Source organism: Colobus angolensis, unplaced genomic scaffold (genome assembly GCF_000951035.1).
Source record: "Colobus angolensis palliatus isolate OR3802 unplaced genomic scaffold, Cang.pa_1.0 Scaffold35, whole genome shotgun sequence".
Lineage (NCBI taxonomy): Eukaryota > Metazoa > Chordata > Mammalia > Primates > Cercopithecidae > Colobus > Colobus angolensis.
This window is the reverse complement of record NW_012116821.1, coordinates 1,976,994-1,995,148: the sequence shown is the minus strand read 5'-3', so window position 1 is coordinate 1,995,148 and position 18,155 is coordinate 1,976,994.

The window sequence follows — 18,155 nt, the reverse complement described above, 5'->3', positions numbered from 1 at the left end:
GCAATGTAAATATGAATAAATATTATTGCACAGGTCTGTGTTTCTTTTCCAGTGGGCCTGAATATTTTGTAGCTTTTGTAGCTTGGATTAGGGTCACAGTGCATGTATGTCCTGTCTCTGGTGTGGTGGGCCTTGTGTGTGAAGTGAAGACTTCTTTGTAACATGTCAATGTTCTGTGAAAGAAGGCTCCCCTGTCAGGAGTGATCCTAGAGTGAACAACCTATTTCTAATGCAGGAATAAATTGCTATTTTCCCTGTCAAGGATTTGAAGGGCTAGTGGGAAACTTACAGGACGTACGTTATGGTAGTTAACGGGCTTTTGGAAACCATGCCCAAACATGGGTTTAGAAGCATCATAAGCCACACCCACTCCCTCTTGGGTCACTGAGGCCAAGGGGCAGTCACCATTTCTCACTGCACTCATGACGATGGACTTTATGTGCATGGAAACTGCTTCCCTCCTTTGTGTTACTTCCCGTACTCTGTGGGCATTTGAGTTGGCAAACTGCCCCTCAGTGACCTCCTCCAGGCAAACTCACTCACAGAGCTCAATATGTGTAGCTCAGCGACTCTTTCCACATGGCCTGCTCCCTCCCCACTGGGTTACCACCACATCCTTTGGTGAATAGCCCATCTCTGTTGTTTAGCAATCCTGCTCAGGACTCTTCCATGAATCCTCTTACATTCTTTGCTAACTAACCCTACATGGTTTCAACCATGCTAAACATTCCTGGAAACACTTGAGAAGAAAGGGAAAAACAGTAAAGCTAATATGTATATTATGTATGTATGTATTAGATGGCTAATAGCCATCTAATAGGTACTCCATACATATTAAGTTCTATTATTACCATTTTTCAAACTAGAAGCTGAGACTCAGAGAAGTCAAGGGTCCCACTGTGTGTCTGTGTGTGTGAAATCAGGCCTTAAATCTATACCTGTATGACTCAAAGGTTAGTATTCTTTACACAGTAATAGTATTTGTATCTTTTTGTTGAGATTATTGTTTTATTTTAAACTTGCTTATTGTAAAATAAAACATAGATTGGAAAACCACATAAAACAAATATGTAGCTTAGTGGAGTTTTATAAGGTGAAACAAATATCCTTGTAAATGCCATGCAAGTCAGGAAATAGAGCTTCGCCAGACACCCTAGGAGGGCCTCCATATGCCTTGTCCCCACCATTGCCCACTCCCATGAAAAGTAATCACTACCTGGCCTTCCTGGCATCATCACTCCCTTGCATTTTAAAAATGGTCTTGCCACTCAGTTATGCATCCTAGACATCATTTATTTGATATACCTTTTATAATCTATAGATCACCCATTTCTTTTCCTTAAAATTGATATATTGAAGAACTGTGCTATTGAGTTTCCTGGAGTCAAGGTTTTTCTGCTTGTATAGGCAAGGCCATTAACCTTAGCAAACTAACGCAGAAACGGAAAACCAAATACTACATGTTCTCACTTATAAGTGGGAGCTAAATGATGAGAACGCATAGATACATAGAGGGGAGCAGCACACACTGGGAATAGAAGGAGGGAGAGTATATTGGTCCATTTTCACGCTGCTATAAAAACCTACCTGAGACTGGGCAATTTATAAAGAAAAGAGGTTTAATTGATTCACAGTTCTGCAGGGCTGGGGAGTCCTCAGGAAACTTACAATCATGGCAGATGGTGAAGGGGAAGCAAGGCATATCTAACATGGTGGCAGGAGAGAGAGAGAGAGAGAGAGAGAGAGAGAGGAGGGAAATGCCGTTAACTTTTAAACCATCAGATCTTGTGAGAGTTCACTCACTATCATGAGAGCAACATGGGGGAAACTGCCTCCATGATCCAATCACCTCACATCAGGTCCTTCCACTGATATGTGGGGATTACAATTCAAGGTGAGATTTGGGTGGTGACACAGAGCCAAAGCATGTCAGAGAAGATCAAGAAAAATAACTCTTGGTTACTAGGCTTAATACCTGGGTGATAAAATAATCTGTACAACAAATCCCCATGACACAAGTTTACCTATATAACAAATCCCCATGACATAAGTGATAAAATAATCTGTACAACACATCCCCATGACACAAGTTTACCTATATAACGAAACTGCACATGTACCTCTGAACTTAAAAGTGAAAAGAGAAAAAAATCCAGTGAGGATGAGCATTTATTTAAACAAGGAGCAATGTAAACAGGAGTAAATATCATTGCATGGGACATTTTGATACATCTTTTTGTCCTCTGTTTTCCCTATAAATTGCCAGCTCAATTCAGAGGCTGGATTAGACTCAGATTTCATCACTTTGGCAAGATTATAGATGGCCTTGTGTTTTTCATCTGGAGAAACATAATGCCTGCTTCTGCTCTGTTTTGGTGTTAGCAAATGTTGATCCTCAATGCCTAAGTCCATTAATTTATATGGTTGCAAAATGGTGATGTTCTAATTCTATCTTTTTATTTTTATTTACTAGCTGGAATACTTTTGTAAGGTAATATTTATCCTCATCTACTATTGGTTACCCAGTGATGAAATTCACATAGGAAAGGCAGGATAAGTTCTTGATTCTCTATTTTTATTTACCTATTTTTTGAAGAATTCATTGGTTCTCTGTCATCTTCAGAAGGTGACCACTTTAAAAAAAAACACTTAAATAAATGATTAAAAGTATATAAAATAAATCATTAAAATTGCCATGGATGTACATACATATGTTGAGTTTCAGTCCATGGCAATTGTCATGTTGATTGAAGTTCAATATGCCCGCTGGCTTTCTTGCTGTCTGGTGTGTCCAGGTGTACTGGGCTCATCTTCTTATGTTTACATCTCTTAAATTACACCCCACCTATTCTCCAAGAAATGAATGACTGCCAGGTGCGGTGGTGCATGCCTGTAATCCTAGCACTTTGGGAGGCTGAGGCGGGTGGATCACCTGAGGTCAGGGGTTCGAGACCAGCCTGGCCAACATGGTGAAACCATGTCTCTACTAAAAATACAAAAATTACCCAGGCATGGTGGTGGGCGCCTGTAATTCCAACTACTCAGGAGGCTGAGGCAGGAGAATCACTTGAATTTGGGAGACGGAGGTTGCAGAGAGCTGAGATTGCGCCATTGCACTGCAGCCTGGGCGACAAGAGCAAAATTCCATTTTGAAAAAATAAAAATTAAAAAAAAATTGGAAAATCATATTTCAAGACCACAGCCTAGGAACCAAAAATACTCATTGTTCCTGGATTGCTTTTTCTTTTTAGGCTTTTCAAGTGAACAGAGCTAGGCAGTAAACCTGTGTGTGGGTGCTTGTATTTTGATTTAAAATACCTCTTATGTTCAGACTAATACCTCTAATTCAAATTCAGGACTGCAGGATTTGTTATGTTTTATGTAAACTCTTCTACCTTATCTCTGTATCTTTTTCTTCCATATCAAGAAGGACACAGGAAATGATGGTATTAGATTATCATTTGTTTAATTTCAAATTACATATTAAAAAAGACCTAGAAATAGCAATACCGATAGTACTACCACAAATTTTGATTACTGAAAACAGTTTAATAGAATTACTAAAAATAGTTGCATACGGTTTTTATTAAAAAATAATGAGAACCTGACATCATGTTGGTTATTGATGAAAGAACATAAAGGTATAATTTTTTTAAAGGAATAAATTCTGAGTCTGATCAAGTCTCTGAATCCAGAGACTTGTAAGTTTTTGCTAATTTACAGGAAATATGTTATACTCATTGTTCTCCCAGTAAAAAAATGGCTGTTTTATATCTACAGTTCTATATCTACTGTGTCAGGTCATTCAGCTACTACGTATTACAGTCACTGTCTGTTGGTTCTTAGGCTGCGGTCTTGAAATATGATTCTCCAATTTTTTTTTTAATTTTTATTTTTTCAAAATGGAATTTCGCTCTTGTCGCCCAGGCTGCAGTGCAATTTACTCGTGATTCTACAAGTAATTACATATTTAATGTTCATCACAGGTCTTTTTGTGAAAGCCCCTCTAGTCATTTTATTTTTCTAAATCTTGTTTTCTAATAGATTCCTTAGCAAGGGCTCATGGACAGAATATTTCCTGAGCTTTGCGTGTCAGTAAGAGTTTGAACCTTCTTTACTTGAAAGTCAGGTTTGCTGGGTATAAAATCTCTCACTCACATTTTCTTTCCTTGAGTATCTTAAATATGTTTTTCTGTTTTCTCTTGGCACAGGAGTTGATATTTAATTATCTGATGAAAACCTAATTTCATTTGATAAATCATAATCTCATTTTGTTCAATGTCCAAATGATTTTTTTTCTTTAAAGTCCAGCGTTTTATTAGAATATGTCTTGGTATTAATCATTCTGGGCTGATTTTCTCAAGTATACACAGAGCTCTTTCAACATGTGATCTCGTACCTTTTTTCTTTTAATTTGAGGACAGTTTTTGTGAATTATTATTATTTGTTCTGCTCTTTTGCTTTGATTTTCTTTTTTTCAGGGACTTTTATTATTCACATTTAGATTTCTTTGGTTATCTCCATTATTTGTCATGTCTTGAAACTCAAAAATGTTTTTTGAAAATGTCTTTTTTTTTTTTTAAATCCCCTCCTTTATACCTCGAGAAGGCATTATTTATTGTGTTTATTTGCCTGTGTTCCTAATACTTTTGTCTTATTTCTAAAATAATTTTTTCCTTTATGTATAATTTTTTCTTGAGTTTTATCCCCTCGTTTGAGTTTTTCTAACTCTGATAGACATTGGTCTTTCACATCATATCATTTTCTTAATGGCTTTTAGCTTATTTTGAAAAAGTATATTATAATTTTGATCTTCTTTTGTTTTTCAGTGTATCTTTCTGGCATGTTTTCATTGTCTTTAGGGATGTCATTTTGATACTAATTTTTTCTTACAGTCAATTTGTATTGGAATTGACCTGTATGTTTTTCTGTTGCTCGCTTTTATGTGGATTTAGCTTTCCCATTTTTTTAGAAGAATAAGCTCTTAGAGTTGCTAACTTTGTGCCTCTCCCTCTTAGGTTGTTTTTGTATAGTGATAGGAAACAAGGGGCAACCGCCTTGCTATTTCCTGACCGTTTTCCTTCCGCTGTGCCCTGCTTTTATCTGCATCTTCTCCTCCCTTTGCCTGTATTGTCCCTCTGCTGCAAGATTGTGGTTGCATTCCTGACAGTGTCTCCTCGGTGTGGGCCCCTTCCTGGAAGGGAGACTTGGCTGGTCAGTTTGGAGGGTTTAGAGGAACTAGATGACTTGAACCCCTCTGATCTGGTAGCCACAGGCCCCTGTGCTGGCCCATGATGCAGACGAAAACCCTTTCTGGACTCAGTGGCTCCTCTCAGATCAGCCCAGCACACTTCCCTGGGAATGCTTGCTGTTCATTTGGGGTTCTGCTCACAAGTTTCTCCTGTTCCTTGTCTCTGTTTTCTTCCTCACAGATGCCAATGACATGTTGGCATTGGGCAGTCAGGACTTTAGGATGCCCACTTGTATTTTGGGATTTGCATAGAAACTTTGTCATCTAGTTTTTTTGTTGTTTGTTTTTGAGACAGAGTTTCACTCTTGTTGCCTAGGCTGGAGAGCTGCAGTGACACGATCTTGCCTCACTGCAACCTCCGCCTCCCGAGTTCAAGAGATTCTTCTGCCTCAGCTTCCCAAGTAGCTGGGATTACAGGTCCCCGCCACCATGCATGGTTAATTTTTTTATTTTTAGGAGAGACAGTGTTTGACCATGTTGGCCAGGCTGGTCTCCAACTCCTGACCTCAGGTGATCCATCCACCTCGGCGTCCCAAAGTGCTGGGATTACAGGTGTGAGCCACCGTGCCTGGCCAAAACCTTGTCATCTAGTTTTGTTACAGATGTTGTCCATGTGTTTTGTTGGTTTTGCTATCTACCTGCTCTGTTTTATGTGACAATTCTGGAAGATCAAAAATTGTTCTGTTAATACCACAGCCATCTTCCCAGAATTCCTCTGCTAACTGGTTTTGTAGAGGTTTGCATTTATGATGTTGTGCAAGGCAGCCTGGGTCTATCCAGCTGCTCCCATGAGGCTGACAGGTGCTGGAGAACAGGGACCATGCGTCCCTCTGCTTCTGCTAAAGCTCATTACTGGGCAGTGTTCTGCATGGTAACAATGGACCTGCTTCACCATGGCTACTTGTATGGCAGATTACCACTGGCTCACATTTCTTTATTAAAATTCACGAGGCTACCAGTGTCTGCCATTTAATTTTTCTTAAATTCTTCAAAATTAGCAGCATCTTCTGTAACCAGATCCCCAGACAACCCCTTCACGTGTCCACTCTTCCTGACCATCACCCCGAAAGACTGCATGTGAGCCAAGATTAATAGTTAACCTGACACCCCCCACCCACTTTTTGACCTATAAAACATTTGTTTGGTCTCGGTGTGAAGTGTGCTATTATAAAAGCACAGGGGCATACGTGTCTGAAATAACCTTAAGTGAAAATAAGGAAATTAATTAGCATACAGTAGATTTTTATTGTTAAGTGGGACTGCAGCCCTTCCTGCGGGGATTGGCGTTAAACAAGATGATTGATAAATTGTTATATTCGCACAGTGTCACTCAGTGATATAATCATGCCTTTTGTAAATATTTAGTCAAGAGAGCAATCCAGCTGTTTCCAGTCAGGTTTCATCCAGTCAGCCAGTGTTCTGATTTATCTCTCATGCTGTCTAAGTGTTGAGGAAGCTCACATTTTTATGAGCCTCTAAATACCCATAATAGTAAACAGCGAAAATGATGGCCATAATAGCAATAGCCCAAGTAATTATAAAGAAGGATCTCTGTGATGGCCAGAAGTAAGAATAAGGAAGAGGCTATATTTTTTTCTTTGTGTCGAAATACATGTCACTATCTCTGCCTTTAAAACACTGTGAATACCAAGAAGCCAATCGCCCCTTGTTATCAGGGTCATAAAAGACCCATAGATGAGACCAGAAAAATTTGGTGAGCTCAGTTTTTAATCTTCAACCATATGTTCACCAAGGAATTCTAGAATCTACTTTCTCATTCTCTTCCTCAGAGTTGTTCAAAATGAAAAAGTGCTCATTTGGGGTATAGATTTGCAGTGTTTTGGGGGAGGCAGGATCATTTTCTTGACCTCTTAGGCCACCAGGTGTGGACAGGGGCAGGGTGGGGAAGGAGGCCGTTCCCCATGCAGGAGGAGGGGGAGCATCTCTGTGGCCTCTGCCTCTAGAGAAGAGGGTGCATGGGGCGGTGGAGGGCACCAAGGTGGGACAGGGCTTTTGTGGGCTGGCACAGCGTGTGTGTGTGGAGTGCACAGACTGAAGGACCCATCCCAGGAGACAAGAAGAGAAAGAGAAGAGAGGAGGGTCAGTCTGTGGCTGCCGCTGGACCGCCGGACGGGTGGCAGGTCTCCTATTTAAGAAACAGCAGTGGAACAGAAACAGATGTGAAGCATAGTTTTTGTTTTCTGCTCCATTAGTCGTTTTGTCAATTTGCTGTCATTAGTGATCTGGGCCTAGAGAACTCAAGAAACACTGGCATTGGGTGTGTTTGCATTCACTGCCATTGTTTTTCTGTGTTACCCTAGTCAATTCCTTTGCAATACACTAGGGCAGAGTTAAGGTCTCAGGGTAAGTAACCATCAGGTTTTTATAGTAAAAAAAATATACATTAACAAATACAAGTTGTTTTTCTTTAATTAAAAAGGATCTGTGTCTGAGTCTGAGCTCCAGTTAAAGCTGATGCGGTTCATCATTGCTTAGAGGTTTGTGTTATGTTTCCATTTATGTAGTGAGTCCCTGGGCTTATTAAATATATATGTATTTTTTTTCGTGTCGAGAGCCTAACTGCTTTGTAAGACAGAAAAGGTGAGGCTGAAGAGGAAGTTGGTGAAATTAATACGTGGAGAGGCATACAAGACACCAATAATGGTTTTTATTTATATGTATGATATTAAACAAGCAGATGTTGCCAGTATCTGACCACTTCAGAGGGAAACAGTGAGAAATGTGAGTGAGGCAAAGGTGGGTGGGAATTAAGTGTCAAATGAAATCATATTAGAGAGTTTTCCCCCGAGAATCCCGGCTAAGAGCTAGGCTGTGTTTCTTAGGCCTGGTAAGTACAGTGTGAGGAGTGGGGAGACTCACCTGGGCCCGTTATGGATCTTACCAAAATCATACCATTAATTAAGGATCTTTCCTGAAGGTGGGGTGGCATTCTAAAGCAGAACCTTTAGAGAATCTTCCTAGATTTTGATAAGCACTTCCTCGCCTAATTACTACCTTAGTTCCGTAAGTAACTAGAAACCACAGTGAAAAACCCCATTATTTACATTATTCCAATTGATATTTCCTCATAAATTACACTTTTGTTTTCCAGACCCGTTACATTTCCTGTGTGGCTAATTATATTAGGCAGTTCCTTTAATTTATACACTGTTTCCTGTAATTTACACTCATTTCTCAGAAAACGCTTGGTCAGCATCCCCATCCTTTGCTTTTAAAGAGCAGACCAAGGTTACTACAACATGCAACTTCTCCCAGGACTGAACACTTTGTTGCAACAGTCCTACAGACAGGTGCTTTGATATGAGGTGCTAATAATAGGGACTGAGGCCTTAGGTAGAAATGAGAATTTAAAGGAACGAATTGGGGAAGTGGCATGAAACTGCATTGGTAAGATGTTGTTTAGTGCAGGGGAGTGGGCAGAGCAAGCCATGAACTCACGGATTATTTATAAGGAGCAGTGTGCTCTAAAAGAGATTTAAATTCTGCATGTCGGATTGTGTATTTTCTATGATGCTCTGTCTTGACGGCTTCGTCTATTCAATCCATACCTGATTTGATTTAGTAAGAACCTAGTTATGAGTGACACTGTGCCCTAAATTCTACAAAAAAATGCTTTCACGGAACAGCGTTTTTCAAACTTTATGTAATACTGGGAACCTTTCTTACAAGGATTCCAAGCAGAAGCCCAAAAGAGATACAAACAGGTTGCTTGCTTCAAGGAGGAGGGTGCTCTTTCCCTTTGGTTCCCTTCTGCCTCTGGTCCTGGTCATTCAATTCATTGATTCATTAATAAGCATTTATTCTACACAAAGCATGGCCAAGGTATTATGGACAAGGCTGGGTTTGTGGATATGCAACCTATGCAGTCACACAGGCCCCCATCCTTTGTTTAAATACTCTGCTGTCTTTGTCTTGAAATTCTTCATTTTTGAGCAAGGTGTGCTGCATTTGTAGTCTGCAACGGTCTCTGCAAATTAGGTAGCTGCTCCCAATTTTAGGAGCTATGAGAGGTGAAAAATAGTAAACTAAACAGGGATCATGACCCTAGGGAGCTTATAAATATGTATTTGTTCTAGTTACTTAGAACCTAAGCCCTGTTGTTGTCTCTTCTGACATATTCTCAAGAACATTGTAGGGACATTGTCATGGCCCCTGAGTCTGATGGTCTTCATGTTCATATTGCCTAGTGATGCACAAATCGGGCTGGAGGGAGACTTTCTTCCTCTTGAACTGGAAGGCTGGTGATTCCCACGTGACATGGAGGTTCCACCAGCAGAAGTCGGACACACTTGGTTGACCTCGAATGATGAAGCATCTCTTTCAAGATGGGGTTTCTCTCTTGTTGCCCAGGTGGAGTGCGATGGCATGATCTCAGCTCACTGCAACTTCCACCTCCTGGGTTCAAGCAATTCTCCTGCCTCAGCCTCCCTAGTAGCTGGGACTACAGGCATGCGCCACCATGCCCGGGTAATTTTGTATTTTTAGTAGAGATGGTGTTTCTCCATGTTGGTCAGTCTGATCTCAGACTCCCGGCCTCAGGTGATCCACCCACCTTGGCCTCCCAAAGTGCTGGGATTATAGGCGTGAGCCACTGCGCCTGGCCGAAGCCTTTCTCTATCTAGTTGCTATGTCTATGTTTGTGAAGTTGACTGAATTTAGGACTGTGCAGAGTTCATTCATTTTTTTTTCCTTTCTCGCTCATAGAAGTTATTTGGTTTTAACCAAGAGGTATAATTAAAAAAGGGACTGTCTCAGGTATTTACCAGGGGACCTGACTGGTCTATGAACAGAAGACTCATGAAACATTTGAGCTGTGCTCAGAAGGGCTATTCAACTGGAAATTCCCTTCACTGTTCAACTTGAAGTCACCAAAATAAGCAGATACTCTCAGCTGCCTCTATCTTGCCAGGCTTTCTCTCCCTGTGGCCTATAATTGTCCATGATTTGGACTGTGGCCTGGTAGAGGGACTTTCCTGTGCTGTAAATAGGAGGCCATCAAGAAAGAAAAAGGAAAAAAAAAGTAGACTGTGAAATAAACAGCATGATAAAAAGGAATTGTGCTGCTCAAGAATGTGAAAGAACATAAGGCTTTGTTTATCTGTTGTTACCAATGGCCCAGAGAGGATGAAATGAGATACATTTATTCAGTGATCTTTCTTTTCCTACAGCCCCAGAGCTCTTTGGGCTTGACTGTGTTTGGAGGACTCCACTGGTACAGTCCAGAAAGGTTGGAGCAGTGGGGTGGCTCCGGGGGTGGGGGTCATGCTTGTCACTATTATCCCTTAGGACTCTTTGGTGCAAATTACACAAACTCAACTCAAGCTACTAAAATAAAAAGGGATTTTGTTTTAAAAATATTGGGTGTCTCTTAGGACCCAAGGAGAAGAACGCGGTTCATGTCAGAAAGAACAGTAACCAGGCTCTGAGTTTTTAGGATTTGCATGGTCAGCTATCTCTGTGCCTCCCAACCCTTCCATGTCTGTCTTCTCTCCAGTCACAGATAGAGGACTTCTTCTTGGTCCACAGGACAGTAAACATGGCAGCCAGTGGCTTCCAAGCACCACACCTTGAGTCTAGTAACGCAGGAGAAATTAGCTTCTTTGCTTCAGTTTCAGTGTTAATTTCTATAGAAGAAATGTAATTGGCTCAATTTGGGGCAGTTGGTCAACTGGACCAATCAACTGAACCTGGGTGTGGATCACATTGTGCTGTGTGGAAACCATGTAGATGGCATGTGAAGGACAGCGGAAGCTTTCAGGAGAAGGGAAGCCAAGGTCACACGGAGGTGAACTCCACATACACAAACTATGGTCCAGCAATCCATATAGAGGTGAACATTTTTTCCTGATAAGGTAACCAAACTTAATAGATAACTGAATGCTACTGTATGGTATATTTGGATTTTATTAGAGATTTTGACTTAGTTTCTTATAATGTTTGTGTAGACAAGATGAAGCTGTGTGAGCTGCAGGAACAAGGGACACCATAAGAGAGAAAAGGAGTGACGGAGTAAGGCCAGCTGGCTTCAAGGGAGAGCTTTCAAGTAGAAGCTGAAGTCTACACTGGGCAAGGTGGTTCATTGGGATGGTGACACAGGAACATCAAAACCCCAAGGAAAGGTGATTACAGGAGCAGGAGCGGGGACATCAGGCTTGGGGAGAAGCTGGAGTGGCAATGGAGCCAGGGACAGAAAGCAAAGCAGGTAGCAACAGTGAATTCAGGGGGATTTTACATACTTCATCCCTCTTATTCTTAAAGTAGCTTTTACCTGTGACTGACCCTAGAGCAGTGCCTAACAAGAAGTACGTGCAGGGAACACTAGTTGGGGAAGTTAATTGCTAGTTGGATAACCAGTGTGTGGATTCATGAGCTAACGCCAACCAATAATGAACTCACTAATGCCTGTCATAGAGCTCGACTCTGGGCTCTCTTTCATTGAATTGATTTATTACTAATTCAAAAGAAGTTGTAGAAGGGCTAATCCACAAATCTACACAGGACAGTGTGCTAGAAGACGGAATCAGGAGTTGTGAGAGCTCAACAGGCTGAACTAATGGGCGTGAATAAGAGAGAGTTCAATACTTCTAAATGTAAAGTCCTCCACTGAAGTTTAGAGATTGACTGCAAAGATACAGGATGGGGTGCTGGTGGTTGGAAAATCTGGCAGTTCCTCTGAAAAGACCTTGGATTTTGAGTAGATCACTTGAAGTCAACAGTGTGAATGAAGATTCCCCTCAAAGCATGTCTTGTAGTATCCCGAAAACTAGAGGAAATACTCTTACTGTCTCATGATGTCAGATGATATTTGGAATTTCTGTTGAGTTCTTAGCATAGTATTTTAATGTGTAATAGAGACAGATTGGAACTGTCCAGGGTAGGAGAGGGAAATATCTGAAAATCGCAATATAGGAACAACTCTTGAGGGAACTGGAGATGTTTGTCAAAGAGTGGACAGGGGTGCTCATCTACCAGCCATCCTCATCTGCAGGGTCCTTACCTGGAAGTGAGACAGATTGGATAAGAATAGTTGGCAAAATTAGGAGAAATCAGGGGACGGCATATGGAGGTACATTTTTGTGTTTTAATAATTAAAAGATCAAATAATAATTTAAAGAGTAAATGCAATTCTTGCAAAGTGATGAATTCATCATTCCAGATTTGCTGATTCTCAGGGGTGCTGTGGAAGGGATTCCTGTTTGGGGTAAAGAGTTGAGCTTCTTGATCTCTCGTCTTCTTTCTGGCTCTAAGAATCTTGGAGACCAGGTTTCATTCTTAGCTCTGCCAGTAAATAGCTGAATGAATTGGGGTAAGTCACCTACACTCTATGAGCCTCTGTAACATGGGGTTAATGATTCCTGCCCTCTCTTTCTCAACGGATCATTACAAAGTTCAAAGTGAGAGGAACTTGAAAAGTTGAAATCACTCTGCCCTTATAGGATTTCATTCTGACTACTCCCTTTGTGAATTTTTCAGACAGTTGCCAACCTCGGAAGGCCTTGCTTGCTGTAGCCTCGTTCCTTTGACGTCTTCTCCCCCTGAAAGTTTTGTTCAGTCGTTTACACTCATGGCTTTGAATCTATCTATCAAAACTCCTCTGCCAGGAACTGCATTAAGATGTTGGCAGCAGGTGGCTGATTCTCCCCAAATGTGCTGCTTGTTCCAATGAAGGAACATTGGAGAAGGGTGGAGAGAGGTTTTTCTCTTTCTGCCAAACAACATATATTATGATGCCATCTAAATATCAGAAGAGGAAGTGTCTTCCTCAGGAACTTTCTGCAAGACAAGGGTGTGCTGACCTCACTGTGCTACTAATTATTTCTTTCGTTTTTTTTTTCCCTAAATAAATAGGATGCCAACTTTAAGTAATCCCCCTGTTGCTGTGGCATCATGTTGCCCTAATGCTTCCTGCACTTGCCCCTCTAGCGAGGGCTTCACAGGAGCAGAACAAAGCGATCTGTGTGCAGAAAAGGGCGAAGGTACTTTGTAATTCTATAAAACACTTTGAGGCTTTCAGAAGGTGCTATATACATCAATAAATAATAATAATTTTCACTCTCTCTTCTTCGTAATACTCCCTTAGAAGGTTGAAAATAAAATTTCTTTCGTTATTGATTTTGTCCTTCTACATTTGGCAAACATTGATTTTTCCCTTTCCTAATGGGGCAGAAGCCAACATAGCTGTATTTCATTTACTTTGCTCTCTGAACCCAGAGTCGCAGCTGATGTTAGCCGGACCATAAGCATCTCACAGGGATGCCAATATCAGTTGTTTAACTGGAGGGCACAGGGTCTTACAAGAATTGGCCCCAAAACATCAAGCACATAGTAGGTTCCTGGTCAATCTTTGAGTTCAGAGCAAGTCCAGATATTCAGATGGGGCGATAACTGGGAGAAGGGAAATGTGGGGCTCAGAAGGTGTAAGGTGGGTGGAGCAACTCAGAGGGTGTTTTCCATAGTCTCCTCCGGCTGCCATAACAGAATCCCATAGATTAGATGGCTTAAACAACAGAAATTTATTTCTTTCAGTGTGGAGGCTGGGAACTTCAATATCAGGGTGCCAGCTCTGACATAGCATGACCTGGGAGCCAGCTGCAGGTAAGAGAAATACTCTGATACCTGCATTTATTTTCATCTAACTGTGCTGGGCTAAGTAGGCTGAGTAAGGGATGCCCACTTTGCAGGCACAGACTCAGCAGTGTTACCTAGAAATGGAGCTCGTCTTTTCCTGAGAGGAGGGAGGAGGGCTTTCTGTTCAGGTTAGAGCAACTTCTTAGGAAGGGGATGTGGTCCAGGCAAGGAGTGAGGGGACAGGAAGGTGTGTACACTGAAGGCACAGTTTCAGGTGAGATCATTGCTGAGGGTCCTCGTGGTGAGGGTGATGGTGATGATGATGTTGATGCCAGAGTACCATGTGCAGGAGACTCTGGCTCTGGTGACTGCAGCTCAGGAGAATGCAGGTGCTGGGAGTCACATGCTCCGGGACTGCAATACTCATTTGCTTAATTGAAAAGATGAGAGTTGGACTGATAAAAATGTACTATTAAACACTGAACATAAACTCGTTTGGAGAACTGAAAGAGAAAGTACGTCATATAATAAGACTCCATACATTATTTCTTTATTCTCAGCTGCTATTCATCCAACCCTTCCCTATTCAATAAGAGGAGGTGGGGCTGGGCAAGGTGGTTCACACCTGTATTCCCAGCACTTTGGAAGGCCAAGCTGGGAGGATCGCTTGAGGTCAGGAGTCCGAGACCAGCCTGGGCAACGCAGTGAGAGACAGAAAACTTGAAACAGAAAAGGAAGAAGGGGCAGGATTAACACATTTATCAGGAAGAAAAAGGATATGTTTCAGGGTGCATGGAAACATTGGGCCCTGGACTCCTAAAGTTGACTTTCTCTGTTTCTGACAAAATCCAAGGGGGTCTGACTCACTGCTGAGTGATGCGACATCCTGTGTCAACCGCTTTGCTAAAGAGCAGTTCCTCTTTGGAGGACACCTTTAAACAGAGCTACAGGAATGCACATCCTCTTTAGAAGGTGTGCACTTTGCATGTGTATGGTAAAACAGATTTGAGGCGACTGTCTGCCACAGGGATTAAAACTTTATGGTTTTGATTGCATGTACAAAGGGTGAGAGTTGAAGTAATTATCCTGATAATGAAGGTTAAAAGGCTTTCTCCTGGAAACCCAGATAATTGAAACTAATGTCTATTTTGGCTTGAGACAACTAGGTAATAGCCTCAATTCTGTACTTCGCTTTGCTCATGTAGGCTCTCTAGCAGAAATTTACACTGTTTGCATGTTGGAACATCAGTAAATCTGAACTGCAGCGTTAATAATAGACAGGCCATGCAGCTGGTTTGCCAACTAAGATGACAAACATGGATCAACTGTAGTCTCATTCTTTTTCTTTTAAACGGTATTAACCCACACACTCAATTAAAATGTGAATGCATTTATGTGGACGGGAACGTACAGATTTTGACCAGAGTTTAACGTAGGTATTCACTTTCATGGAGATCATCTGGGGAGAAATTAAAAAGCAAAATTTGCTCTGCTCTATAAACATAAAGAAATGGGCATGGGGGACGAATAGTTCTCATTTGCTACATATGCAGCTCCTTCGTCTGAGACATAAATAAGAACACTGCCTAAGTAGGTCAGGTTTGAGTTTGGGTTTTTCAGAAGACTTGAAAGCTGCACCGTGAATATCCACTTCAAAGCCAGAATCCATTTTTTTGTGTGCACATTTTGTTCCTGAGAAGTTTTCCATCTGTTCTCATGTCATGGCTGTGCCACTGTGGCATGTCCTCAGACTCACTGGATTTCTGGCAACTCACGTACTTTACTTTCTAATGTGGCAGGTAGACGAGATAATTGGGAGACCTTTGCAGCCAGTGCAGGGAGGGCGAGGAATGGGGGGAGACTTGCTCGGGAACAAATGGGAGGTGAAGAATGCCCCTCTTGCCGTGTGGCTGCTGGGATCTCGTTTTTAGCTGCAGGATGTTGAAAGAGAGGAAGGAGCGATCTGAGATGCTCCTCCAGGGGTTTGCATGAAATAAAAAACTGGCGCTGACAGAGAGGTTAGTGAGGTTTGGTTCACTCCCTTCTCAATACCAGCGCTGTTCTGAATTCAGGATTCTGACAGATTTAAACCCTTTTTCCTCGGCGCCAAGGCTACATGATCTGCCTGTCACTTTCTCAAATGATATCTCTCTGACTCCTTTTTCGAGGAGCTCTTCAAGGGGAGGGAACTTTCTCACTAACGTGTCACTCAATCCACCCACCCAGACACCCACTGCTCGTCGAGACTGGCAAAAAAGACAAAAAAAAAAAAAAAAAAAAAACTCAGGATTTAATAGAAACGTGGGAGAAAGCTTGAAGCATTCCTCTATACGTGTGATTTATGGAATGTGACACAACTCTGGAGTGTGATTATCAAAAAGCTGAGGTTTCAGGTGAGGCAGGGCATAACCGAACTTTCTGTTATTTTCTCGAGCTACAGATCTCACTAATAAGAGATGATGTGCATTTTCTTATCCCAGATTGGCTGGCATCAGTGGAATTCAGACGGTGCCATTAGGAACCACACATGAGCACTGCTTCCATCTGCCTTTTGAAATGAAACCATGTTTGGCTGCTCACTGACATCCAGTGCTGGGTGATATTGCAACCAAAATGTCTCAAAGTGGTATCTGGTCTTTTATTGCAATGCAGGGAACTCCAGGACAATGTCTGATCAGCTCTCTTAAGTCAGGAGATCACAGCCACAAGGGCCTGGCAAGTAGAGAACTGCCAGAGGAGGAGCCGTATCTTCATGAGCCTCCGGTAGTCAGGCATTGCCAACACTTTGCAGCACCCACCTCAGAGTGCCATGCAACCTACACCAGATGATGGAGGCTCTAGTCCCAGCTCTATAAGCTCTGTGATCATAGACAACCAGTTCAGGCTTTCTAGCCCTCAGTTTCTTCATCTGCAAAAGGAGAGAATAGAGTTGATGAACTCTCACATTGCACAAAGTGCCGAAATTCTTTTATGCCATAGGCAGACTTGGGCATAATTGGTATTCACAGACTCCCAGAGCTGGACTTGCCTTAAAGGTTGTCTAGTTCAATGGAAATTAACTTAGGGTTTATGAGTCAGTACCAAATTCAAAGCCATGTGTGGTGGCTCATGCCTGTTAACCCAGCATGTTGGGAGGCCGAGATGGGAGGATTGCTTGGGTCCAGGAGTTCAAGACAAGCCTGGACAACATAGCAAGACCCTGTATTTAAAAAAGTAAATAAGCAAAATTAGCTGGGTGTGGTGACATGTGCCCATTGTCCTAGCTACTTGGGAGGCTGAGGAAGGGGGATGGCTTGAGCCCAGGAGTTGAGGCTGCAGTGAACTGTCACTGCACCACTGCATTCCAGCCTGGGCAACAGAGTAACGAACAAAGAAACAAATGAATAAACAAATCAAGTTCAAAGACAGGCTTTAGGTGGTTAAATGAGCCTCCTGAAATCATGCATAACCCTTAAGGTGTGTGTGTGTTTCTCTGGAGAGAGGATTCATAGCGTGTATCACATTTTCCAAAGGAGCCTAAAATCTGGAAAGGCCAGGATCTACTGTTCTGTTCCAAATTCCCTGTTTCTCAGTGAGGAAAAGGGTGAGAGGGTAAATGGCCTGTGGAAGGTCGCGGATCCCAGAGTTGGGAGCCGAATAAGAGTTTCTGCTTTCTGGTTCAGACTGCCTTGGCCACATACTGGTCATTCCCAGTGGTGTGGCCTGGGGAGTGAACAGCACCTTCTAGAGTGACCAGGGCTCATGATGGTGTAGCTGGGCATGTCTGAAAACAGAGATCACTGATTTCACTCTGCACAATACCACACTCAGCTTCAAAAGCAACGCTGTCTTTTTCCCACAACTAGTTTGCTCCACACCCAGGACTACAGCTCAGTTCTCCCAACCACCAGCTCAGTACCTTTCCCAGTGACATGATTTTCCTTTTGAAGATAGCAACACAAGCTCTCACCCAATACATATTTTGCTGTTACTATCTGCATGGGTTCATTTAAGTTGTCTCTTATTTTACCTGTAAGATAAGGCTGCCTTCTGGAAAGAGGAAGTCCAGGAAGAGTTAGGTCAAGAGAGAAATATGAATGAATGTGTTGTACCTGGCTTCATTCACTAAGAAGGAAATCTAGTCTGATGGGAAGGAGGAAATAGAAAGAGAACTGAAATCTCAATTTAAAATGGCATGGTTTGTTCCTTCCTTAACAATAATAGCAAATTGAAGTAGTTTAGATACTAGAGGATCAAATGTGAAAATTATGTTTGGATTATTCTAGGAGAGAAAGGTGAATGTGAAAGCATTTTTCTCATCTGTTCAATTACTTAC